The sequence below is a fragment of the Gorilla gorilla genome, chromosome 10 (genome assembly GCF_029281585.2).
Source record: "Gorilla gorilla gorilla isolate KB3781 chromosome 10, NHGRI_mGorGor1-v2.1_pri, whole genome shotgun sequence".
Lineage (NCBI taxonomy): Eukaryota > Metazoa > Chordata > Mammalia > Primates > Hominidae > Gorilla > Gorilla gorilla.
This window is the reverse complement of record NC_073234.2, coordinates 60,512,774-60,539,593: the sequence shown is the minus strand read 5'-3', so window position 1 is coordinate 60,539,593 and position 26,820 is coordinate 60,512,774. Positions and strand designations below refer to the sequence as shown.

General features: G+C 35.5%; 1 protein-coding gene and 1 pseudogene across 4 annotated transcripts in view; both read left to right on the top strand.

Annotated features, from left to right (window-relative positions):
* CNTN1 (contactin 1) overlaps window positions 1-26,820 on the top strand; it is a 381,066-nt gene that overhangs the window by 47,371 nt on the left and 306,875 nt on the right. The gene's annotated exons all lie outside the window — the stretch shown is intronic.
* LOC129526004 (methionine aminopeptidase 1-like) overlaps window positions 1-26,820 on the top strand; it is a 73,686-nt pseudogene extending 46,866 nt beyond the window's left edge.

Below are 26,820 nucleotides of genomic sequence, written 5' to 3'. Positions count from 1 at the left end.
TTTTATATGGCAATACCACTTGGGAGAGGATCTGGAAAGGTAAACAGAGGCTTCAGCCATATCTGTAATGTTTTATTTCTTTAAGAAATAATTGAAACAAGTATGGTCAAATGCTAGAGTTTGACACAGGTTGTTTACTACAGGGGTATCTTGTATTTTTCCGTGTCCTTGAAATACTATTATAAACATATTTTAAGGAAAATACAAGGAAAGAACAGACCTCAGTTGTAGTAACAATACAAAGGAGAAACTATATTGAAATAAACATTAGTAAATGTCCAAGATCAATAAGAAGAAAACATATTACACTACCAAGGATTAGAAAGGAGGATATGAATAGACAGACATGCCATATCTTGCTTTTGGATTGTTAGACTTACAGTGTAAAGAAATCTGAGCTTCCTCTGTTAGTCCATACATTCAATAAATTCCCCTCAAAAATTCAACATAAATTCTTATGAACTACACAAAATAATGGATTCTAAACTTCATAAGGGTAAATAAATTCACAAGATCTGCCAGATAAATCTGAGAGTGATGAAAAATAAAGGGTAGATAACTCAACCTTGTAATGAAACATGTTATAAATCTACTGTAATTAAAACAAAGGAGTATGTAAATAATCATAGTTAACATTTGAGCTGAAGTTGTGACCTTTGATTTGGATGGCTATAGAAGTAAAATTGTGTCAATCATTGCAAAATGCAGATTTTGATATATTTTAAAATCTATGCCATCCTCCTTATCTTTTTACTTTTTGCCCCAATTCAGATTTATATCACCTTTCTTCTGGAAATTATAGTAACTCTAACTGCTGTTCATACTTACAGTATTTTCTTCTTCAAGTTTCTCCTAAAACCTTAGCCAAAATGATTGATCATAAACACAAAATGTGTCAACTCCTTACATAAAATAGTTTAATGCCTCTTCATTGCATCCTTGACAAATGTCAGGCATGGTAATATGGAATAAAAGACAATTTAGGGCCCAGCCTTGGCCTCCCTCTTCAGCCTCATCTCTAACACTGAAATAACTCTGAGAGCTTCCTCTTGTCCCCTCCTGATATGGTTTTGTTGTGTCCCCACCCAAATCTCATCTAGAATTGTAGCTCCCATAATCCCCACATGCTGTGGGAGGGACCCAGTGGGAGGTAATTGAATTATGGGGGTGGATTTTCCCATGTTGTTCTCGTGATACTGAATAAGTCTCACAAGATTTGATGGTTTTATAAAGGGCAGTTCCCCTGCACACACTCTCTTGCCTGCCGCCATGTAAGATGTGCTTTTGCTCTTCCTTTGCGTTCCACCCTGATTGTGAGGCCTCCCCAGCCATGTGGAACTGTGAACTCATTATACCTCTTTTTCCTTATCAATTATTCAGTCTTGGGTATTTCTTCTTAGCAGTATGAAAATGGACTAATACCCCTCCTATACACCTGGCCATTTCTCACTGCCTGGAACTTTTACCTTTTTGCACTCATTTCCTAGCATCCTATATATATAATTGATGGTTAGTAAATGAAGTGACCTATGGAATATCCACTGAAGTCTTTTCAATAAACAATTGCATACATGCCCAAACAATTGATATTTAAAACAGACAAGAAACAATAAACTTCCTGGGATAGGAAGCTGGACAGATATTTCTAGTTTTATTGACTATGTCCTTACTCTGGTTTGTTTACTTCACTTTAAATCAGCTTTAATAAATCTGTTTTTTGATATCAGTTAAATGTAGAAGAATCAAACCATAATCCATATTTCTTCATTTTACAATGGTGGTTCCAAGAAAAACTCTAATGAGGAAGCTTCCCTCATCTTTTTGATCCATCCCTTTTTCTTCCTATATATGCTCTATAAATTATCATACACCACAAAAAGAAATAAAAGTGATAAACTAAAACAATGGGTTTAATTAGAAATAATCTGATCATTTAACTTTAATTACAAGGCTATTGGTGTATTTAAATTTCATTTTAAATGACATATATTGAGCAACTATTTGCACCGGATATTATAAATATCAACTTAATACTTGAAATAGTCTGTGCATTAGGCATTAATTCTATTTTACAGATGATGAAATGTGACATTGAGTTACCACTAGTAAATGCCAAATCTCAGAGAAGTAGACATTATATCATTTCACTTCAGACTTATTTTCCTTGATACAAGTATTTATCCTATTTTTACTTATCTTTTGTGATGGATATTTACAAATAACAACTATTATTAGATGAAATAAATTTTAATGGAAAATTTTTGAAAATTCTAGAAATGAATTCATCATGTATTATCATTTCTAATTGAATACATTTGATCTTGCTATTATGATTTTTTATTTTTTCTTTGAGAAGCAGAATTTATTTTCCTTTCTTTCCCTCTTTACTGTAGGGGGAAAAAGTCTAAGCTTTCAAAACTTCCAACAGTTTTGTATATATATTCTGAAGAAATGAGACAAAACTCCTTCTACTTATAATAGGGCTTTTTCTCAAGTCAGACAAACTGACCCAATAATATCACATTACAGTGGGATTTTGGCCTAAAGTACTTAAAATATAACCCGTGTAACCTAGCCACAACTGAATGAAGCCAATAATGCTCTCCTACTGTTCAATGATAAAAAGAACTTCAGGAAAGTTTCATTTATCCTGCTCTTTCACTGTTCAGCAAGGTGACTGCCAAGTTGAGTTTACAATAGCTTAAATGGGCTAAAACTAAAAGCATTTGGTAGAGTGGTATTTCACCATAGTAGTTCTTGTGCTCAACAGCTGAATTGAATTTACACAAAAAGGGAAGGAGGAAAATGGTTTGTCTTTTTTTGCAGAGAATTCTATCCGAATTCAATTGCATTTAATTACTTCATATTTTGGAAATGACATTTTCAAGTGAGTAAAGTTTGTCTTTTCTTTGCTGCTTTTCAACTCTTTCATCTTTCTTAAGTGTATATTTTTAATTTAATTTTTTTTTTTTCTGTGAGACAGAGTTTCGGTCTGTTTCCCAGGCTAGACTGCCATGGTGTGATCATAGCTCACTGCAGCCTCAAACTTCTGGACTCAAGCAATCTTCCCTAATTTCTATATCTTGTCTTCTCTCATGTCCTTTGACTTCTATTCCTAGAGACCTGTCAGCCTTTGCTATTCATTCTCTTATAAGGCCTTATAAGCAATCAGTTTTCAGTCCTTAAAAAGTGATTCATGGTGCTATGATAATTTTCCTCCTCAATCATTAATCAAATATGCCAGGCACTGAGTGAAGCATTAGCATATGGTGGATGTGCAACTAATATTGGATGAGACAATGATACAGTAATGAGTAAGACCCAATCCCTACTCTGGATGAGATTATTATTAAGTAAGCAAGATGGAATAGCCAGTAATTAAATTCTGTTACCTTACAGTAGGTAATGAGTTAAATATATGAAAACTGTATTATGGGAATGCGGCAAGCAGGACAAATTATTCTGCAGGTTGAGGCCGGGGGAATGGGAGGCTTCATTAAAGAAGAAATGTCTGAGTCTTGTCGTGAAGGATGTCTAGGGAGAATAATTGGGACAGTTTTCTAACCAGTTGAGGTATTCACAAGCAATGGGGTTGGGCAAGGACCAGTTGTGTCCTGAGTCTTTCTATTGAGTTTGGAACGAACACAAGGTGTGGGGCGGGAGTGACAAGTGATAAACTTGGACAGTTAGACTTGCTCTAGACATTCAAGGACTTTCTTTGTGATGCTATTGAGTTTGAATATAATCATGTGGGCAATGCAGGACAAAATAATGTTAAAAAAATTGCAATGAGTGACATAGAGGCAGGGAGATTGTTGGAATAGTTAAGGTTGCCAGCTCTGCCACATACTAGCTTTGTTATGAAGTTACTTACCTTTTTGTACATCAGTTTTGTCAACAATATGGTGCTAATACATATGACTGGTGTAAAGATTAAATTAGGTAACAAAGGCTAAGTATTTAGAATGGGTGTTTAGGAAAAAACAAAACATGTTTGTTGGCCACATAAATGTCTTCTTTTGAGAAGTGTTGGTTTATGTCCTTTGCCCACTTTGTAATGGGTTGTTTTGTTTTTTTTCTTGGAAATTTGTTTAAGCTCCTTGTAGATTCTGGATATTAGATAGATTGCAAAAATATTCTCCCATTTTGTAGGTTGTCTGTTTGCTCTAATGATAGTTTCTTTTGCTGTGCAGAGTTCTTTAGTTTAATTAAGTCCCATTTATTAATTTTTGCTTTTGTTGCAATTGCTTTTGATGTTTTCGTCATGAAATCTTTGCCTGTGCCTATGTCCTGAATGGTATTGCCTAGATTTTCTTTTAGGGTTGTTACAGTTTTGGGTTTCACATATATGCCATGGAACACTACACAGCCATGAAAAAGAATGAGATCATGTCCTTTGCAGGGACATGGATGGAGCCAGAAGCCATTATCCTCAGCAAACTAACACAGCAACAGAAAACCAAACACCACATGTTCTCACTTATAAGTGGAAGCTGAACAATGAGAACACATGGACACAGGGAGGGGAACAATAAACACTGGGGCCTGTCAGTAGCAGGGGTAGAGGGAGGGAAAGCATCAGGTTAAATAGCAAATGCATGTGGGACTTAATACCTAGGCGATGGGTTGATAGGTGCAGCAAACCACCATGACACACATTTACCTATGTAACAAACCTGCATGTCCTGCACATGTATCCTGGAACTTTAAATTAAATTAAATAAAAAAAAATAAAAGAACAAAACAAAACACGGAGATGAATGCAAGAAGGGAATGAGGGTGGAAAAGATCCATCAATTTCAGTAGATTTCTGGAATGGAATAGCCTGCATTTGGGAACTGGTGTGTTGTGATGGGAAAGGTAGAGAAAGAAGTGAAATTTGTGCTGAGGTTTTCTAGCATGGTAGCATAAAATGCTACAGAGGGCCACAGGTGATTGAAGGAATTCCTGTTAACATTTTTGTATAAAAGATGCTACAAATCTTTGCAAGAAACTGCTGTATCTTTCAGTTGATATTAGAATACATAGGACTGAAACTTAGAATAGAAGTAGTAGTTAAAAAATAAATATTTGGGAACTAAGGGCATAAAAGACAGCTGTTAAAGCCATTCAGGTTGAACGTGTGGATTAAAAGGTGGAAAGAATTATTTGTTACAGCAGTTTTTAAGGATGACCAGAGGAGAAATTGCTAATGATAGATTCATAGATATATTGGGAAGGGAGATCTTTTGGTGCAAGAACTTCTCATGGAGGCGTTTAACACCTATGTTACATGTTAGGAAAATAAAATTACTGTTTTGGAGAACATTTGGAAAAATAATCATATTTATATTATGTGTTTATTTTCAGCCCTTTGTTTCCTAAACAAATGTTTCTTTACATGTTTGTGATTGGACTGTAACAATGTATAATCTGCTTCATTCACTTAATATTTGATGTGATCCATATTGTCACATAATCTTCATAATCACCATATTTAGCAGCTATAAAAAGCCCATATTGAATTGCACCAAATTTCCTCGACTATTTCCCAACTGGGAGATATGTTAACATTTTCTTCATTTTGTTCTGCCAAATATCTTCAGAACTAAAATGACTTTATCAGTTTCTCATTTTTCCTTATGTTGATGAAGAGTCAAACTGTAAAATATTTGAAGAGATTTATTGTGAGCCAAATATGAGTGACCATGGCTTATGACACAACCCTCAGGAGATGCTGAGAACATGTGCCCAAGGTGCTCGGCCCACAACTAAGTTTTATACATTTTAGGGGGCCATGAGACATCAGTCAATACATGTAAGATGTACATTGGTTCTGTCTGGAAAGGTGGGATAACTGGAAGGGGGCCAGGTTTCCAGCTTATAGGTGAATTTAAAGATGTCCTGATTGGCAGTTGGTTGAAAGAGTTTATCTAAAGATCTGGAATTAATAGAAAGAAAATGTCTGGGTTAAGATAAGGGATTATGGAGAACAAGGTTCTTACTATACAAATTAAGCCTCCAGGTGGCAGGCTTCAGAGAGAATAGAATGTAAATGTTTCTTATCAGACTTAAAAAGGTGCCAGCCTCTTAGTCAATTCTCTCCTGGATCAGGGAAAAGGCCTGGAAAAGGGCAAGGGAATTCTCTACAGAATGTAGTATTTTCCCCACAGAAGACAACTTTGCAGGGCTATTTTAAGATATGGCAAAGAAACATATTCGGGGTTAAAATATTTTGATTTCTTTCCTTATCTGTCATGTGATGTTATGCCAGAGTCAGGTTGGAAAGTAAGGTATGTTGTATAGGGTTAAATAAAACCCCTCTGATGAGACTTTGTGGTTTGTAGGGAGTGACTGCCTGGTCCCTTGGATAGGAATTTGGGCAAGAGAAGGAAAAAAATCAAAGTTTAGTTCTCACGTAGGTAGTCCTATTTATGAAACTGGACATAAATCACAAAATGTCTATTCCACAGAATTGATATTTACTTTAACAGTAAAACATATTCAACTTTCCAACAATTATTGATGCAACAACTTAATTATTAGTGGCATTCTCACTTGCATTATTGTCATTTTCCATCAAGGTACAGGTATTGGCATCAAATGCTCCTTTTTAAAAAAGACCAAATATTAGCAGTCTTACTACTACCAAATTATACTTAACTGTTAAAACATTTTAAGGTATCAAAATCTGCTTCAAATAATCTTGGCTATTCCAATACTTATTAATGAGCTTAATTCTGTATTTATTATTCACTAAAGAACCAACCATATAAGCCATTATCATATATGAATACATTATTGGCAGCAAATCTATAAGGGTCTGCAGCAATCTAAATTCTTGCCTCCTCAGAAGAAAGAATTTGACTGAGGGGCATAAGGCAGAAAAAGAGACCGAGGTAAGTTTAACAGCAGGAGTAAAAGTTTATTTAAAAGCTTTAGAGCAGGAACAAAAGGAAGTAAAGTACCCTTGGAAGAGGCCCAATAGGTAACTTGAAGGAAAAGTGTGGGGTTTGATCTTTTGAGTTGGGGTTTTATATATTGGCATACTTCCAAGGTCTTGCATCCGGTTTCCCTTGATTTTTCCCTTGGGGTGGACCGCCTACATGCACGGTGGTCTGCTAACACTTGGGAGATGAGTATGCGCAGTGTGTTTACTGGAGGTGTAGGCACGTTCACATGAAACATTCTTCCCTTTTCCGGTGGAATGCCCGCGGAAGGTCATATACCAGTTAAACTCTGCCATTTTTCCTCTGAAGTGTGCATGCTTGAGCCCACTCACCCAGTTCCTGAGGTCTTATCAGGAAACTGTCAATCACCAGCTTCAGGTGTTTTTATCTATTAGGAAATTGCCTTTCCCTGATGCTGGCTGCAACCAATTATTACTTTAGAGAGGCAGTGTGACAACTGCCTGGCCATCACACCTGATGGTTGCGACATTCCTGGTGGGGTACGGGGAGCCCTCTCCTGCCCCACTCCTACCTGACTATCTACTGTAACAAATATAGGCTAGACACATTACGTCTAATGGAGATAATTAATCTGATAACATAGATCAATGTGAAAACTCATTCTGTCTCTATCATTTAGTTTCCAGTTGGGAAATTCATGTTTTTGTTTGTCTCACTGGGTGCATAGTTTACAAATGAAATAATTATCATACATGGCATTTCTATCTCGCTTTTTCAAACCAGTTGAATTTTGTACATATTATAACGGTATTCCAATATTTTGTGAAGGGATGTGTGTGTGTGTGTGTGTGTGTGTGTGTGTGTGTGTGTGTCAGTGACTATTTTAGGTAAGGTGGTCAGAGAAGGTATCTTCAGAGAAGCAAGCCATGCAAAGACATGGGAGAAGAATTATAGACAAAAAAAGATGATAAAATACAACATGCCAGGAGCCTAGTGAGCAAAAGCCAAGTGATAAATTCCAGAGCACAAGTGATGAGGTGGCTGGCCTGGTGCACAGTGATGCATGATGCTTTTGCCTTGTGTTCTAAGTATGTGGACCCGCTAGTGGATTTTAAGTGGAGCTGTTACCTATACGATTTGCACTTTTAAAATATCAGTTTGGCTGCTGGATGGAGAATAGCTTGCAGAGGGGAGAGGAAGTAAGGAATCTAGTCAGGAAGATATTGTTGTAAATTAACAGAATAAATAATAACACACGGAGTGGTAAGAAAAATTAGCCATATTAATGTCGATGGACTTGACTGTGATTTGATGCCAAAAAAAAGTGTTTCTTAATAGGAAGTTGAGATACAAATAAAGACAAGTACATTACAAGCAACAAAAAACTACTTTGGTAACAAAGGCTTCAATTTGCATGACTTCTTTCTCAGCAATCAGTAGTCTGAGTTGAGTGAAATGGTGTATTCATGAAAGGAGAGTATTAGATACTAAATTAGATCTCTGTGCAGGCAGAGAGACCCTCCACATTGTGGAGGGCATAAAATACGAAGTTCAGAAGTTTGTACTTCATCCTGTAGGCAATCGTATTAAATGCAAATATTTGAAGAGGACCATGGAATGTACAATTTGGTGCTTTAGGCAGTGGTTTTTAGCATGTTTTGAGGGAGTAAGAGTGCACACAAGAAGACTTGCTGGGGAATAAAATAATAGATGGGATATAAATGAATATCTGAGCAGAAGCCAGGTTCATTGTTAACGGTTAGGTGAGAGACACTGGAAGGGACTGTCTGTAGGGTTGAAGAAGGAAGAATGAAGGGTAACTCCATTTTATTTACATAAAAATTCATCATTAATCCCTGCAACAAACTGGTGAGGTAGGTAAGAATCTTTTACAGAAGAGGAAACTGAGATGGCCATGGCATAGTAGCTTGCTAAATTCTCACAAATAGTGAGGGACAGAGTGGGATTTCTAAGCCCTGGTAAATTATATAACACAGTCTCAAAATCTGCTGAAATAATTAAAACTTTCTAAAGATTGTGCACACTTATTGTACATATTCTCAGAATATTTATTTCCTTGCTGAAATAGTTGTTGTACTTGAAAACTGTTGTGCTTATTTACATTGTTGTTGCTAAGCTATTTAAAACACAATGTAAAATCAAAACTTTATTTAAATGGAACTTTGGCTTTTATCCTCAGTGTATTCATTTAATCACAAAAAATAATGTATTTGTTCCTAAAGTCTTTTGTATTGCTGTTTTGTTACATCTATTTGCTTACTGATTTAATTAATGATTTGTCTATGGCAGACCTAATTGGAGATTACTATGCTTAAAAAGATGGGATAAAGTCAAAGAAATAAAGCTGTAGAAACAATTTAGTGGAAGAGAAAATGCTTTGACAATAAGCAGTAGTCTAACAATTTTAAGTGTGATATATATTTTTTATCTATGTTTTCTTGCTAAGTTAAAATTAAAATGTGCTAGACTTGAAAACAGACAAAACACCCCTGAGGTTCTTTTACCTGGTTTTATACCACAGTATTCTTTGATATTAGTGAACTATTTCAGTTTGCTTCTTTGCATTGTTATGGGAATGATTAACCTGGTGTTCTCCTGATTTATTAGTGCTATCTGAAAAGCACCAATACTTTATTATCTCTCTGGAATTCTTTTTCATTTTGTAAGAATCATTGAGAGACTGAGCTATATAATACTTGTATAGAGCTGTGTCTTCTTAAAGATTTAAGGTTAATCATTATAAGTTAATAGTCATTGATTTCACATAGTGGACCAGTTATTGTAGCAAACTGAATGTACAGTAAACAGCCTATACCTCTATTGTCCACCTTTCAGTTTAACATACCACAATTCACTGATTTCTTTGACTGAAAAAATATTTCTTTTTTTATCCTTATGCTTAGTCCTGCACAGGAGTGTACAGATATTGTGATGTATGTTAGTACTACTTGAGACATCTTTCAAATGAACAAAATAAGACTTCCTCTAGGTGAATAAGAGCCAGAATATAAGTATAATTCAATATTTTTTTTGTTAATAACCTGGTAGGACTAGGGTGAGGTCATAAAGAAAATGAGGAACTATCTATACAATGGTAATAGTAGTAGTTACATATGTGGTTTTGTTTTTTGTGTTTTGTTTTTTTATTTTTTTTCATTTAATCCTTGAAACAACTCAGGCAACCAGCTTATTTATAATCATGCCATTTTCATGGATAATAGAAAATAAAGTTCTGATAGGTTAAGTAACATGACCAAAATCACAGAGTTTACATTTCATGAAAAGTAAATCTATATGTCGTGGCAATAGGTGTTGTGCAGGGCTTCAGTGAAGCTGTGTGAGGGGGAGAGTCTGGTGAAAGAGAAGAGTTGGTGTCTAGGGTGCTAGGGATGAGGTTTTTCACTATTTTACGTATGTGGTTAGGAAGTCCTGACTCTCAAGAAGGAAGGAGTGATCCACTGTATCAAATTCTCCTACTAGTCCCTATAAGATGAGAACTGAAGTTTGGACCTTTAATTTGGTGGTGTAGAGGTCACTGAGGCTGTGAAAAGAGCTATTTCCTGGAGTGTTAAGAAGATAAGCCTGATTGAATTGGTTCAGAAGAATGAGAGGAATGGAGACAGTATTAACAGCTCTTAAGTGTTGCTATAAAGGAAAGCAGAAAAATGGGACAGTAACTGGATGAGGATGTGGGATCTAGGAAGGCTGATTGTCACTTCTAAGATGGAAAGTTTTTTAAAAATCAGGTTTGCATGATGATGAGTTCATCTACTAGAGAGGAATTATCAATGAGGCAGGAGGGGAATATTCTGGAGCATTGCCTCTAAGTAGATATAAAGGTATGGATGTGTTCTAATATATAGGGAGGGATTCACTCTAGGTAAAGTAGGGAAGCTCATGTATTTTAACAGAAGAAAAGACATGATGCATGAATACAGATGAAAGTTAGTTGGTGGGTGTGGTGCTGGTGATATTTGAAAGTTATCTTTTGATTGCATTTTTTAAAAAAGAATTAGAAAGCATGGATATTAGCTGTGCATGGTGGCTCACACCTGTAATCTCAGCTCTTTGGGAGGCTGAGGCCAGAGGATCACTTGAACCCAGGAGTTTAAGAACAGTCTGGGCAAGATATTGAGACCCCCATCTCTATTTTGAAAATAAAAAATAAAAAATAAATTAAAAAGCATGGACACCAGTTGAGAATCAGAAAAGAGGAAAAATGCTACTAAGGGAATAGAAATGAGACAACTCAAGAAAAGGCACTTTGGAGAAAAGAAAATATATTTATCTTGAGGATCTTATGTTTGAGATCCTCTGGTCATTCAAAACGAGAGGATATCTAATCCTTTTGCTCAGTCAGGAGATGAAGTCTAGAGATAGATTTGGGTATTTATGGCACAGATATGGTAATTTAAACCATGGTGTAAAATATATGGCCAGGGAGAACTAGCAGAGTGAGAAGAAGCCAAGGTCATAACTTGAAGAATTTCATTATTTGTTTAAATAATGGAAGAGGAGCCTGCACAGGAGGAAGAAAACAAAGATGGGTAAAGAAAAGTAGGATCAAACAGCAATGGCAATGACAAAATGGACATTTACAGAGTGTTCAGTTTTTAAATGGAATCTAATGGGATGAAGACCAAAAAGAGACCACTGCATTTTTTAAAGTTAGGAAGTTATTGATTATCTAACTGGGAATTATTTCAGAAGAGTGATGGTTTTGAAATTACAATAGTGTTGGCTGCAGATTTGATATATTTGACCATGAGAGTGAAATGAAACATCCTGGGATGTTAATAGTTTAAACTGAGTCAGAGGAAGTTTTATGTTTTTATAAAAGTTAACTAAGTATCTCCTGTGTGCCAGACACTATTCCCAGTAGCCTTGGAAAAATGGACATTGTGGAAAACATATAGACAAAAATTTCTATCCTCAAATTTCTTACATTCTAGGTTAGGTTCTTTCTTTTAGCCTGGAAATTTTGTATCAGGAGAAGGAGTCAAAGGAGAGAGAGAAATAAAGGAGGTGTCTCCAGGGCACTGCAGAGCTAAGAGAAATTCACAAAGTGTTTAGATTACATCACAAGAGGAAACCATGAGAAACTGTAAACCAGGCAACCCTGGTTTTCAGTTTATGGCTTTTACATGAGCAAGGATTTTGTAAAGAAACACTATAATTCAGTGAAAACAACAATATACTAGGGTGTCAGAAGACTGTGGTATCAGACCCACAGCATTACCAGTTATATGAGTTAAGGAAAGAATCCTGCAGAGCCATAGCTTCTTCTCTGCTAAGTAGCGATAATATCTACCTATTGACCTCCAAGTGTTGTTACATTGGTCAGATGAAATTATATGGTCTCTAAAGAGCCTCATAAATTAAAGGGTTTACTATAAGAAGGTGCTAATTGACAAAGCACATCTTCAGAATCTTGTGACCCATATTTTGTGGTTCTCAAATCGAAGCCATTTTTATTATCATTATTTATTTGTATTTATCTGAGGTCTACTGGAGTGAATTTTTTCATCTTCTTGATGTTTTATTCTTAAATTTAAATTTGTAAAATATTTACAAAACATTTTATTAAGTTTTTTTATGAGCTATTAACAAAATAAATTTGGAATATATAATTCTCCTTGACAACTGTGCACTAACACAGAAACAAAGGCTTTATTATGCCTTGTATGGTCACATGTTTATAATAGATGAGCCTTGGCTTACAATGACTGCTTTGTTTGATGTTTATTAGCCCATGCCTTGGTGCAATTTAACTTGTCCTAAATTCACTGTTTCAGAACTACAACGTGTGTAGCACATTCATTGTCCTTTGAATAATACTCTGTTGCTTGAATAGAATCTCAAGAGACTATAACCTTGGGATTTTAAGGTCCTTTCCTTATATACTCTAGAAAACCCTTAATGAATGTCGATTATGTAAAGGCATTAAAACATTTTAAGTGGTAGAAACTGTCCTTATATGATTTTGAAAAAATATCTGTTTTTAAAAAATATCTACGTAGAGGATCTGGCTTACCTCACATTCTCCCCTTAGTGCTGATGTTAATGAACGTGATCCAGGTGTCAACTTCAACTAGTGGTTATTTTATCCAACTTAAATAAGACAATTCTATGGTATAGTATATTGTTTATAATTCTAATCTTGATTCCAGGAACTTTCCATAATTTTGATGATTATTACTTAATGTTTTACAATGGTTTCACAAAAGTTAAAGACAAAAACATTTCAAACATAGCATTTTAAACTCTAGAACACTTTCTTTTTAGATACTCTTGATTTATAAAAACAAAATTTGTTTCTCCTTATTTTCCTCAATATTACTAAATAAAACAAATGGGTAATTAAGGTACTAAGGTAATGAGATTATCTCATTCAATCAATTTATGTTATAATTAAAACTGAAGTTTAAAAATATTCTGTGACTGCCCAAGCTACATGATTGGAATGTAGAACCCAGAATCCCTTCATTACCAGAGTATATGTCATTGCCTTTGGTGGTTTTCATAATTAAATATCTTCACATATGGTAGTGGTAGTGATGGTGAGGAAAGAGTGGGGTTGACCACAATCCTGCAATGTTAATTTTACCTTGCAGGGGCCTGCAACCATGTGAATACTCTGAAGCTCTAGTAATTTTGACCAATTCCCACTAAAAGGAGTGAAGAGAGGCAAACCTTATTCTTCCCTCCTCCTCATCTCCTTCCTTTTCATCTTCTTCATCTTCCCTGTTTGTTGATTTCTTAACTTTCTGAATATACTGCTATAAAAAAGAGGAAAATGCTGAAGAAAATTACAATGACCTATAACTCCATGACTCAGAAATAGCCACTCTCTTTATTCTCCTATCTTATCATTATTTTTATTAGTCAGTTTTCATACTGCTATGAAGAAATACCCGAGACTGGATAATTTATTAAAAAAAAAAAAGAGGTTTAATGCACTCACAGTTCCACGTGGCTGGGGAGGCCTCACAATCATGGCGGAAGGGGAAGCAAACACGTCCTTCTTCACATGGTGGCAGCAAGAAGAAGTGCCAAGCAAGAGGGGAAAAGCCCCTTATAAAACCATCAAATCTCGTGAGAACTCACTCACTATCCAGAGAGCAACGTGGAGGTAACTGCTCCCATGATTCAGTTACCTCCCAATAGGTCCCTGCTATAACATGTGGGGATTATGGGAACTACAATTCAAGATGAGATTTGGGTGGGGACATAGCCAAACCATTTCATTATTTTTCTGATGCATTTTTTGTAACAGATATTTCAGAAAATTGAGACTATATATTTCACACTGTTTTATAACCTGCCCGTAGATTTGACAGTGTCTGGAGCAACATCAAATATGCTTACATGTTCTTCAATATTATGAATTTTAATTGTTCTATAACATTTTAATATAAGGATATATTATAATTTAATTCATCCCCTATTGTTGGGAATTTATATTGTTTCCATTATTCACTGTTATGAAAATCAAATTTTTTAAACTTTGCTTCATATCGTTAAATTACCTTCAGAAAGTTATCAGTTGATATTCCACCAGTATGAAAGCCCTCATGTTCTTCTATGCTTCACAATATTTGGTACACTACAGATGCATGTGCATATACACATATATAGGATAAATTATAATATATGTTTAAATAAGTTAAATACATAAGTCATAATAGTACCTCATTTTTTGGTTTTGTTTTACATTATTATATACTGGCAAGGCTAAATATCTTTCATATACTACTGACTATCCCTATAGTCATCCCTTGTATCTACAGGGAAATTGATTTCAGCACCCTTACAGGTATCAAAATTCACAATGTTCAAGTCCCTTTTATAAAATGACATAGTATTTTCATATAACCAATGCACATTCTCCTGCATACTTTAAATCATGTCTACATTACTTACAATTCCTAATACAATGTAAATGCTATGTAAATAGTTGTTATACTGTATTTTTTTATTTGTACTTTTTTTACTGTTGCATTGTTTTTTAATGGTTTTGAAAAATCCTTTTTTATCCACAGTTGTTTGAATCTGTGGATGTGGAACGCGCATATACAGAGAGCCAACTGTATCTTCTTTTGCATTTCTTAATCATGCATTGCCAGTTTTTTCTTTTGAGCAATCATTTCTAACAGTTATTGGTATTTTGATGATATTTTCTCGTTTTCTAGTATTTATGTTGCAAGTTCTTTCTCAAGTTGTCAATGTTATGTTCATAGTTTTAAAAATTAAATCTACCTGTATTCTTTTTTGCTTTGTATTGTCATAATTATCACATCTATTATTAGGTCCCTTTCTGTACCTCTACTCTGTGAAAAAGGACTCTATACCTTCTATTAGTACCATTTTCAATATCGTTGTTCCTTTATAATATGTCCTCATATTTTAAAACTGATTTCTATACTTTAAAAAAATTTCTTGGTTGAGGCTGGGTGCTGTAATCCCAGCACTTTGGGAAGCCAAGGTGGAATATCCCTGGAGCCCAGCCATGATCAGCCTGGACAACATAGTAAGACTCTGCCTCTACAAGACATAAAAAAGTTAGCTGGGCATGGTGGCATATGCCTGTAGTCCCAGTTACTTGAGAGGCTGAGGTGGGAGGATTGCTTGGGCCTGGGAAGTTGAAGCTGCAGTGAGCCATGATTTTTACACTGCATTCCATCCAGGGCAACAGAGTGAGACCCCATCTCAAAAAAAAAAAAAAAGAAAAAAAAAAAGAAAAGAAAAGAAAAAGAAATGGCTTGGTTGTTCTTACTATTTATTTATTTATTCCAGAAATAAAAATACTTTTTCATTTTCTTATTTCTTATTTATTTATTCTTCCAAAGAAACCTATCTGGGAAAAGAGAAGTAATAGCAAGTTTGTGTGTTGATAGGAATTAACAATGGGTGTTGGAAAACATTGATGATACAAGAAGAAAAAGAGGCTGGGCAAGGCAGGTCACATGATAATCCTAGTACTTTGGGAGGCTAAGGTGGGAGGATTGCTTGGGGCCGGGAGTTTGAGATCAGCTAGGGAACATAGTGAGATCCTCTCTCTACAAAATATTTAATTAAAAAAAATCAGCTGGGCTTGGTGTTACAATCCCAACTACTTGGGAGGTGGAAGCAGAGGATACCTTGAGCCTAGGAGTTTGAGATTACAGTGAGCTATGATTGTACCAGTGCATTTAAACCTCAGTGACAGTGCGAGACCCTGTCTCTACAAAAATTAAAAAGGGGAGACTTCCTGGAGTGATTAGAGTAGGTGAGAGGGATAAGATCTTATGTATAAGGGGGAAGTTTTGATCTTGTAGAATACGGTCTTGTAGACCCTTATTATTATATGGTACTTGCCTAGTAAGGGTGGAATTGAGGGAAGGGATATTAATAGCTTAAGGAGAGAAGAGTTAAGTTTGAAATACTAATCTAGAAGAATGGGAGCAATGAATGGTTTGGTTGGTTCAATTTCAGGAGATTGTTCATAAATGTAAAGTGAAAACATTCTGTATAATTATATGGTGTGTTTTGTTTTTCTAGCCACATTTAGATACATAGTTGCAAGCACAGAAAAGGTGTAACTGATTTTAACTAGGGTTGGATCCAGTCAAGGATACAATGAAGCAGGAGAGGAGCAAGGGAGTTTTATATAATGAAGTGATTTTTGTAATGTGTCATGAAATTTAAGCCAAATAAGGAAAATAGTAAGAGCATGAGTTGGGGGTGAGGGAGCAGGTAGTAGGATCTATGGATTTTAGGTCTTGGTGTGGTAGAACCATTGGAGTTAAGGAACTTAGAGCGAGTGATCTGGGAAGAAAGAAGGCCACAGTCAGAGAGTACAGTGCTAGAAATTGAGATTATAAAGGGAGTGTCCTCATTGGTGTAACCAGAGGAGCTGCAGTGGCATGGATGACAAAATTACCAAATGAGAGGAAGTCAATAACTAAAAGGTCAGTGTTTCAGAGGAGCCATGTGTATAGCTATTGGAACTGCCAAAAATTACAATAAAATTAGCATTGGAGATTGTGACAGTGGGCAAAGATGTCTGAGAAATTAGTAGGTAATTGCAACAAGAAGCAGTACTGGATGGTACCGTCAAAGGCCATGAGTTTCAAAGCTGAGGGTTGTTAGGAAAGGCATTTGCACTAGGTGTTCCCCGAGCCTAGAATGCTTTCTCCTAGATCTTGCAAATAGTTTGCTCCTCTTTATTAATTAGTTCTTTGTTCACATGTCACCTCCAAGAGACTTCGTGTCATCATCCAATTTGAAGTAGTCCCTCAAGTCATTCTCTGCTTTGTTGCTTGCTTTATATTTTAACAGCACTTACAACTAACTGAAACTATCTTGTTTATTTATTTGTTTTTATATACTGGACACTCCTTCTTAGGGGATATATTTTGAAAACAGTTTTGCTAGTCTTTTTGTGTGGCTAGTTCCCAGACTTGTGATTACAGCCACATAGTAATCAGTCAATAATTAGTTTTTGATTGAATGAATGAATATTTATAGGATAGCTTGGTCAGCTTGGGCTGCAATAATAAAATGACATAGACTGGGTGGCTTAAACAATAATGCAGTTCCTGGTGAGGGCTCTCTTCCTGGTTTGCAAACGTCAGCCTTCTTGCTGTAACCTCATATGGCAAAGAAAGAGTGACTCTGGTCTCTTTCTCTCCTTCTAAGTATATTAATCCCATCATGGGGGTTCTACTCCTATGATCTCATCTAAGTATAATTATTTTCCAAAGGCCTCACCTCCTAATGCCATCACGTTAGGGGTGAGGGTTTCAATATTTGAGTTTGGGAAGGACAAAAACTTTCAGTCTATTTCATAGATGAAATATTATCTTCCACATTCCTGTGACTTCTTTCAGAATCCAAATATATTTTTTAAAGCATCCTTTAGCTCAGAGCATTCATTCTTATAAGAATTCCTATTATTGACCCTTTCCTCAAGAAACGTGAATTAAAATATAAGAAGAAATAAAGTATAAAGGTAAGGCTTGCTCTGTGATAGTTGTTTTCAAAGTTAGGACTCACAGATATTGTCAGTTATTACTTCAAGCAATTCTCACCAGTGGGTTAATGAACTTGAAGTACAGTTATCTTTTGATGTATTGGTTTCAGCTTCCACTATGCTGTTTTGCTCAGCCAATGACAACCTTCCATAGATTTTCACCACACAAGGATAACCTTGTTGCTCCCCTCACTATGACATTCTTTCAGAATTCTTTGCACATTCTTTTAGAAACCAGGGTAAGCATGAATTGAAAATCTCATTGGTAAGAAAAAAATAAAACCATTTATCTATCTTAAGTTAGTCTTTCTTTATTAAAATAATCAAATATCTTTATATTTTTGTGCTAAATACAAAGTACTATAGATTTATTTTCTTATGGCTTGACAATAAGCAGACATATTAGGTAATTAACATGCTATTTAGTTTATATATAGAAAAGTAGAAATAGCATGGTATAGTAGAATGAGCACTTGGTGTTGTCAAGGATTAATTAAGATAACAAATGTAAATCTGTCTCCCCTTCTTTTCTCTTTAATGGACTAAATATGTGTTATTCATCTTCTTACACTTTAATTTGGTGCCTTAGAGAAAGAAATTTTTTCCACATTGTAGATAGTTATTATCTAGTATGATTCTAATTGTTGCTGCCCTATTTTTATAAAATGCCATTCTGTAATCACATCAGTGATTTAATGTTTCTAATAATTTACATTTTTAAGCCTCTGGTGTTATGAATATTTTATACAGTAGTTGATTTCTATTTATACATTCAGAATATTTGAAGTTCAAAACAAAGTGTTTTTTTTTTATTTGTTGGTGTTCTGAGAATTTTATAGGAGATTTGAAGAGAAATATGTCACCATTTTAAATTCTGCAACCAGTTATTGAACACCTACCAAGTGAAAGACCCTAAGATAAGAAATATAGGCACCTTTTTCGAAGTAAAAATTACCGAGACGATAATTGCAAAGGTTATTTAATTTCCTGTTACAATGTAATTCTTTATATCTGCTTAAAATTGTGTCTTCTGTAGATTTTGAAACATTCATGGACACTCCACATTGTAATATTTTGCATCCCAGCAAACTGTGTAATCTGTTTTTGTTTTATTTTGTTTTTATTATGAAAAACTTCAAATATGTACAAAACTAGATGAAAGAGTATAATGAACTGCTACACATACATAATCCAGTTTCAACAGTTATCAACTCAAGATGAATCTGATTTTTTTATACCGCACCCACTTGTATATAACTTACCTCTTTGAACAAAAGTTCTCGAAAAACAAACCTGAAGGAAAGAGACTTTATTCCAGTGAAGAGTTTGCAAACCAGGGGAGACACAGCCTTCTTGTAATGAAAGTACATTCCAGACAATAGAGAGAGGATTCAGGTTTTATATATATATATATATATTCTTTTTTTTGTTTGTTTTTGAGATGGAGTTTCACTCTTGTTGCCCAGGCTGGAGTGCAATGGCCCGACCTCAGCTCACTGCAACCTCCCACTCTGGATTCAAGCTATTCTCCTGCCTCGGCCTCCCAAGTAGCTGGGATTACAGGCATGTATCACCATGCCTGGCTAATTCTGTATTTTTAGTAGAGATGGGGATTTCACCATGTTGGTCAGGCTAGTCTCAAACTCCTGACCTTAAGTGATCCATTTGCCTCAGCCTCCCAATGTGCTGGAATTACAGGCATGAGCCACTGTGCCTGGTCAAGTATTCAGGTTTTATAGCAACAGTTCCTGCTCAGTTTCCCAATAAGGTTTGTTTATACAAATGGAGGATTGAAACTTGCTTAGTTCTGATTGGTTGATAGAACTGAGCCCTGATTGGCTGGGTCAAGGGAGCTCTGATTGGTTGGTTTCCAAGCCCAAAACCAGAGGTCTCTGTTAGGTATTTTTTCTTTTTCTTTTTCCTTTTTTTCTCTTTCTTTCTCCCTCCCCTCCCCTCCCTTTCTTCCCTTCCCTTCCCTTTCCCTTTCTCTTTCTCTTTTTTAGACAGGGTCTCACTCTGCATTCACCTAGGCTGGAATGCAGTGAAATGCTTATGGCGCACTGCATCTTCTACCTCCCAGGCTCAAGTGATCCTCCCACCTGAGCATCCCAAGTAGCTAGGACCACAGGCACCCACCATCACACCTGGCTAATTTTCCGTATTTTTTTGTAGAGATGTGGTCTTGCTGTGTTGCCCAGGCTGGCCTTGAACTCCTGGGCTCAAGAAATCTGCCCACCTCGGCCTCCCAAAGTGCTGGGATTACAGGCGTGAGCCACCTCACTTGGCCCAGATATTTTTTTTTTTTTTTTTCAAAAAGCCACTGTGGGACTGGGGAGTGAATCAGGCAACAATTTATCTTGGCACCTACAACAGGAACTGATTTGACTTTATTATAGAAAGGAAGGTCCTGTGATACTTTTATAACGTCTTTCTGAGAACACAGAGTAGGTGACCACTCCCTTACCCAGCTATGGCCACCAGGTTCTGTCTTAAATATAGACATCTCAGTTAGCCACGGGGGTCCATTTTGCCTGTTGGTCAGGGACATACTTAAATACCTTAGATCTGGAATCAACCACTACTCCAAGTTCTGATTGCCTTAGTATTGCAAGCCTTTAATCTGGGTGCCAGGGGATTTTATTGCTACCAAGCTGGGTTTGTTTTGGTTTTTGCTTTTTTTAGTTGACAGTATAGGAAATATGTTTTGTTTTGATTTTGAATATAAAATATATTTTCAGTTCATACTGGCTTTTACAATTGAAATTTAAGGTTTCTGAATTTTTAATCACTTCTTACATCTGTACATCCTTCTTCCATGTGAAGCATCCCATGTGTCATGAAAACAAGAGATGACTACATATCACACTTATATCACAAATTTATATCACAAAATTACACATTTGTTTTATCCTATAAAAAACGCACAACAATATCTACAATACAAACACTGCTACCAACATTATTATTATTGACAGCAGTTAATGTTTGTTTTTTTCGCAGTTCTTTTGCAGTTCCTTAGATTATAGCTCACTAGGCGTGTGCAAATTATTGTGTTTTAAAATCGCTTGGAACTGCTGTTCACAGTGTGGCTATACCAGTGACTGGATACACATTTGGATCTATTTATTTCATATTATTTTGTGATTTTAAAAGCTTTTTATTGAAAATTGGATTTTATTTTCTAATTACCCAAAATATTTACATGGTTCAATGAAAAAATACAAAACAAATTATATTTAAGTAAATCTAGTTGATAGCTCACACCCTGAACTCTACTTTTTTATCCCCTTATAGGTGACAACTTCAAAAAATAAATAGTTCATACTTACATTGTTGGTCTTTCAAAATAATACACACACACACACACACACACACTTCCACTTTGATATCATAAAGGCCAAGGATGTAGTCCATGTTACCTGTGTTCCCCTAATTTAATTTAATTTTATATGATATGCTCCAGAACACTGAATTGTTCCCTTGGAAAAAATTACTCTGTCAAATAAAATTTAGAAAAATGGATTTGTCAAACTAAATAGGTTTTCTGGAAATGTGCATTATAATCTTCAGAGAAGATTATCATACATGTAACATTTCACAAATGTATTTCATAGGTAATCTATTTGTAAATCAACATGATAAAATCTCTAAGTGAAATACAGTTTGGAAAATACTGACTTAATTCATGTACTGTGGAGTTGTCAACAGATTTATCTAAAGACTTCCAATTTTTAAATATTTTTCATCTATACCAATTTTTAGAAAAACATACTCAGTAATTTAGTGTAGTAACACTTCTTTTTAGTTAGACACCATTTAATTTTCTTATAAAATAGTAGTGGGTATCTTTTAAAAGCATCCTAGACTTGGGAAATTATAATAAGATTTGTTCTTCTACCAATCTTCACTGGAGCACTTCTATTCTTTAATCTGCAGTTTTCTTTTTTTTTTCTTGAAAAGTTTTAGTAAACTATTTTTAAATATATGATTCAGTCAGTTTTGATTCCTGGTTCTCAGTTTGGTTGTGGACATGTGGCATTAAAACATATTTTGGTTTTATTTTATTTCTTAGATAGATCAGCTTAAATACTTTAAAAGGTAAGGTTTTTAAAAAATCTACTGGTTGGTAGCTGTTGCTTGTATGAGTATTTATATTTCAGTTATTTTACTTGTATTATTTTAAATTTAACATTTTTTTCTCCATAGTTAGAGGGTTTTTTGTTTGCCTGTCTGTTTTACTGTTCACTTGGATTTTGGGGACTGTTTGTGTCTTCAGTGAACAATCATCAAAGGCTAGAATCATAGAGAAATTAAAATGTTACTTTAGAATAGGCTAAACTTCTAAGCTTAATTAAACTTTCAAATTAATACCAGAATCCTAATTTAAGCTGAATGGCAATGCAGGATAACTGATTTCTCTGTTTTTGTTAGGGACACTTTTACAATACAATCCTAATTTAAGCTGAATGGCAATGCAGGGTAACTGATTTCTCTGTTTTTGTTGGGGACACTTCTACAATACATATTGACTAGCACAGACATCACAAGGTCTTTACATTCCAGACTGTATACATTTGTTACTCTTTAATTCACAATCAGGCCCAAATATATTAATCTCTGGGTAACTACAAGTAAGTATATATTTAAAGAAAGCTAGACTTTATTTTCTTTCAAAGGAATAGTAAGTACAAACATTATGAATTTTACTGTTACACATATACAAAGATCACCTCTAATATAGCCATTTACAAGTACAATTTCCAAAGTAGAAATAGCCTTAAACTACCACAAGAGGGATTTAGGGCAAACCTTTGACATTTTGTAGAATACCTTCATCAGTGACGAACTGCTAGATATACTCTTTAACTGTGAGTAAAAATCATGATGATAAGACAAGGAATTGGTCCATGGACAATAGAAGTCATCACCTTAGAAAACAGATTAAAATTTAAATGTTCTTAAGAATTCAGAGAAATAGTCAGAACTTATCCAAAATAACAGTATATTTAGGCAAAAACTTTATAAAATTTTAGATAAGTAATATGTACTATCACAAAAACTGAGCATAAGTTCAAAACAAAACAAAAAAAAGTAAACATCTTTATATAATATATGAGGATAAACGTTCTACTGCATAGAATAGTAAAAGAAGGAAAGGACTTGTGTCCTAGCAGCTGGGTTTGAATCTTCACTCATGCATAAGAACTGTCTGAGACCCTGCTTTGTGCTATACTGTGTGCAGGTACCACAGATAAAATGATGAGTAAAATTATACATGGCCCCTTTTCTTTTGTGGCTTACATTATAGTGGCTAAGACAGGAATTGAGTAAATAATAATAATAATTAAAGCATGTAATTGAAAAGTGAAATGGGTGCTCTGAAATTAAAATATAGTTTGAATATTTGTCCCCTCCAAATCTCATGTTGAAATCTGGTCCCCAGTGTTGGAGGTGGGGCCTAGTGGGAAGTGTCTGGGTCATGGGGCAGGAGCCCTCATGAATAGCTTGGCGCCCTCCCTGCGGTAACGATTGAATTCTCACTCTGTTAGTTCATGTGAGAGCAGGTTGTTTAAAAGAGCACAGTGCCCATCTTCACTTCTCTTCCTCTCTTTCTAGCCATGTGACAAATCTGCAGCCCCTTTGCCATGATTAAAGGTCTCCTGAGGCCCTGACCAGAAGCAAACGCTAGTGTCAGGCTTCTTGTACAGCCCGCAAAACTGTGAGCCAAATAAACTCCTTCTCTTTATAAATTACCCAGACTGTTTATAAATTACCCAGCTACCTTTATGGCAGTGCCAAATGGACTAAGACAGTAGGCAAATAAAATGAGCTTAGAAATCTTCATATTAATGGAAACTTAAATCTTGAGCGAAGGTCAGGAAAGAGTTCACTGATGGAGGAATTTAAGGGGAGATCTGAAGGTTAAGTAATATATTTATTAAGTAAATTTAGTAAATAAATGAAGGGTGAGGGGCTTGTGCAGCTGACAATATTCTACAATGGAAAAATGTAGTAAGAACAAACGTTTTGCGGAGGGAAGAAACACATTGTATTAGGAAAATGGAAAGAATGTCACTGTGGCTAGTGTACAGAGAAAGGAAAGAAAATGAAAGGAAGGTGAGGCTAAAGAAGGGAGAAGAGGATACACCACAGAAGGCTTTGTAGGCCATTTAAAGTATTTGGGTCTTTGTCTAGGGTGCCACAGAATAAAATGAGGAAAAGAAAGTGGGGCTTCAGAGGTATGTAATATCCATGACTAATTTATTGAAAAGTGAATTTCAATGAACTTACTGAAAATATGTTGAATTATCCTCACAATCGCCAAATCTTATTGGCTTCTAAGTACACTTATTTCCCACTCAATGGTCTGAACATTTCCTGTAGCAGCTCTGCTCCAGATTTCAGACTCTAGGCCTGGGACCTCTCAGAATATCTCATTAGGGACTCAAAATCTACCTGGACAATACTTTTCTTATAGCATGGGGTGTAGGAGATGGCGGTGGAAATAGCATGGGCCAAGCCAAACCATGGAAACACTTTTAAGGCTCTGTTTAGAGATGGTTTATTTCCATCTGTTCACATAAATGCTTTCCATTAACTGAAGCAAGTTACATGGCTAAATTCAAACTTAATAGAGGGAGTGTGGAGAAATGTGATTATTTATTGAACCGTAATATCTACCTAAAGGATTTTCTGGAAGCTATGGGTTAGGAACGTTAAAGAACAATAGCACCAGGCAGATTAAGCAGGCAAGGAAGACTTTATTCAAGACTATTGCAGTATGGGAGAAAGACTGTTGCAGTAGGGGAAAGAGATTAGTCTCAACTCCAGTGAAACAAAAGGCAGAAAATGCTGAGATGAACTGATGCTGAGATGAACTAATGGAATAGTACTGAAGGACATTAAGAAAAGAGGTTTGTCTATTTGATTAAGCCATCTGTGTTTTCTAATTGTTTTTTATTGATGTTAGGCTCCTACTCTCCCACAGAGATTGATAGATAAAGGTATTAATACTATCTTTTTTGATGATTACATTGCAAAGAAATGGCCTCCAGGCCCTTGAGAAAGACTTTCCTGGTATAGAAGATCTACTTCTCAAAAGTGCAGAGAAAGAACTCACAATTGCAAGTTTTAAAAAAGCAATGGTCTGAGAAAAGTGAAGTCAGGGCTTATTGTTAGGAAGAAACCTGCCTAAATTCTAATAAAGTCGAGGGAAAAATGTAAGACTGTCTTGGTCAGAAGAAGGAACAACCATATGCTTAGAAGCATTTCAGCAATGTCCCTTAGAATTCCACCTTTCATGAGAAGATACTCTCCAGGCGTTGTTGGATTTCTTCTTTGAACCATTGATTGTTTAGCAGCATATTGCTTAATTTACCAACATTTGGGGATTTTCTAGTTATCTTTTGGTTTATGATTTCAAATTAAATTTCCATTGAGATTAGAGAACATATTTTATTTCATCTGTGAGTCTGCTTTACAAAAATATTTGTAAAATGTTCCATAAGCACTGGAAAATAATGTGTTTTTGTAGTAATTGGGTACAATATATTATATATATTAGGTCATATAGAATATATATTTTATATATGTATATAAGGATATTAGGTTAATTGAGGATATTGTTGACAAGATTGATAATGGATATATATGCAGAATATGGTAAATAAAGGAATCAAGAATAACTCTAGATCCTTGCTTCGTGGCTTGACTTGAGCTGCAGTGTGAATGATGAGGACATTTTTCTGAGAGGAAAACTCAGAAAGGAACAGGTTCGAGTAATATGTCAAATTTGGCCATGTGAAGTTTAGATGTCATTTGACATACAAGTGGAGATGTCAATCCAGGAGTAGAGTATAAAAGTTTGGAGCTCAGTGAAAGGATAGGAAGCTGATTCACAGATTTGGGAGTCTAATAGTATCACCTGGACAGAGCATTTAGCTAGAGAAGTGTCCTAATGTATTTCAACTTCAGAGATAGAACAGAGGCAAAGGAACCAGCAAAGGAGAACAAGAATGAGTCTTTAGGAAAGTGAGAGGAAAATAATAAGTTTGGTTAACAGAGTCAAGGGAAAAAATCTGTTTTAAGATGGAGTTCAGTGGCTAACTGTGTCAAATATTTCTAAAAGGTGAAGTAATATGAGAACAGAAAAATGACTATTGATTTTGACAATCCAAGACCTTTGATGACCTTGACAAGAGTAGTTGGCAAAAGATGGTATAACAGTTACCCATATTTTTTGCCAATAGAAAATTTAAAACATTGTTTAATTCTGAAAGAATAAATAAATTCACACATTTATCAATCTCCTGCTGTATACAGGTCACTGGGGACACAAAGATAACAAATGATGTTTTATGCTTTGATGGAGCTCATAGTGTTGGAGGGAATCAGACATGCAAAAACAAACTAAAACAAAATTTTACAAGTCCTGGGCAAAAGATGTATCCAATGTTGTGGAAGCTACATTGTGGAGATGCCTATGGTTATTTTAACTGTGGGAAACTAAGAGGAGGAAAGACTGGGGCTTGAGAAGTGCTTGATGGTTTTCTTGGCAAACATTAGAGGAAATTGCATTCCAGGCTGGGCACGGTGGCTCACGCCTGTAGTCCCAGCACTTTGGGAGGCCGAGGCCCGCAGATCACTTGAGGTCAAGGGTTCGAGATCAGTCTGGCCATCATGGCGAAACCCCATCTCTACTAAAAATACAAAAATTAGCCGGCATGGTGACATGTGCCTGTAATCCCAGCTACTTGGGAGGCTGAGGCAGGAGAGTCACTTGAACCTGGGAAGTGGTGGTTTCAGTGAGCTGAGATCATGCCACTGTACTCCAGCCTGGGTGACGGAATGAAACTCCGTCTTAAAAAAAAAAAAAAAAAAAGAAAGAAAGAAAAA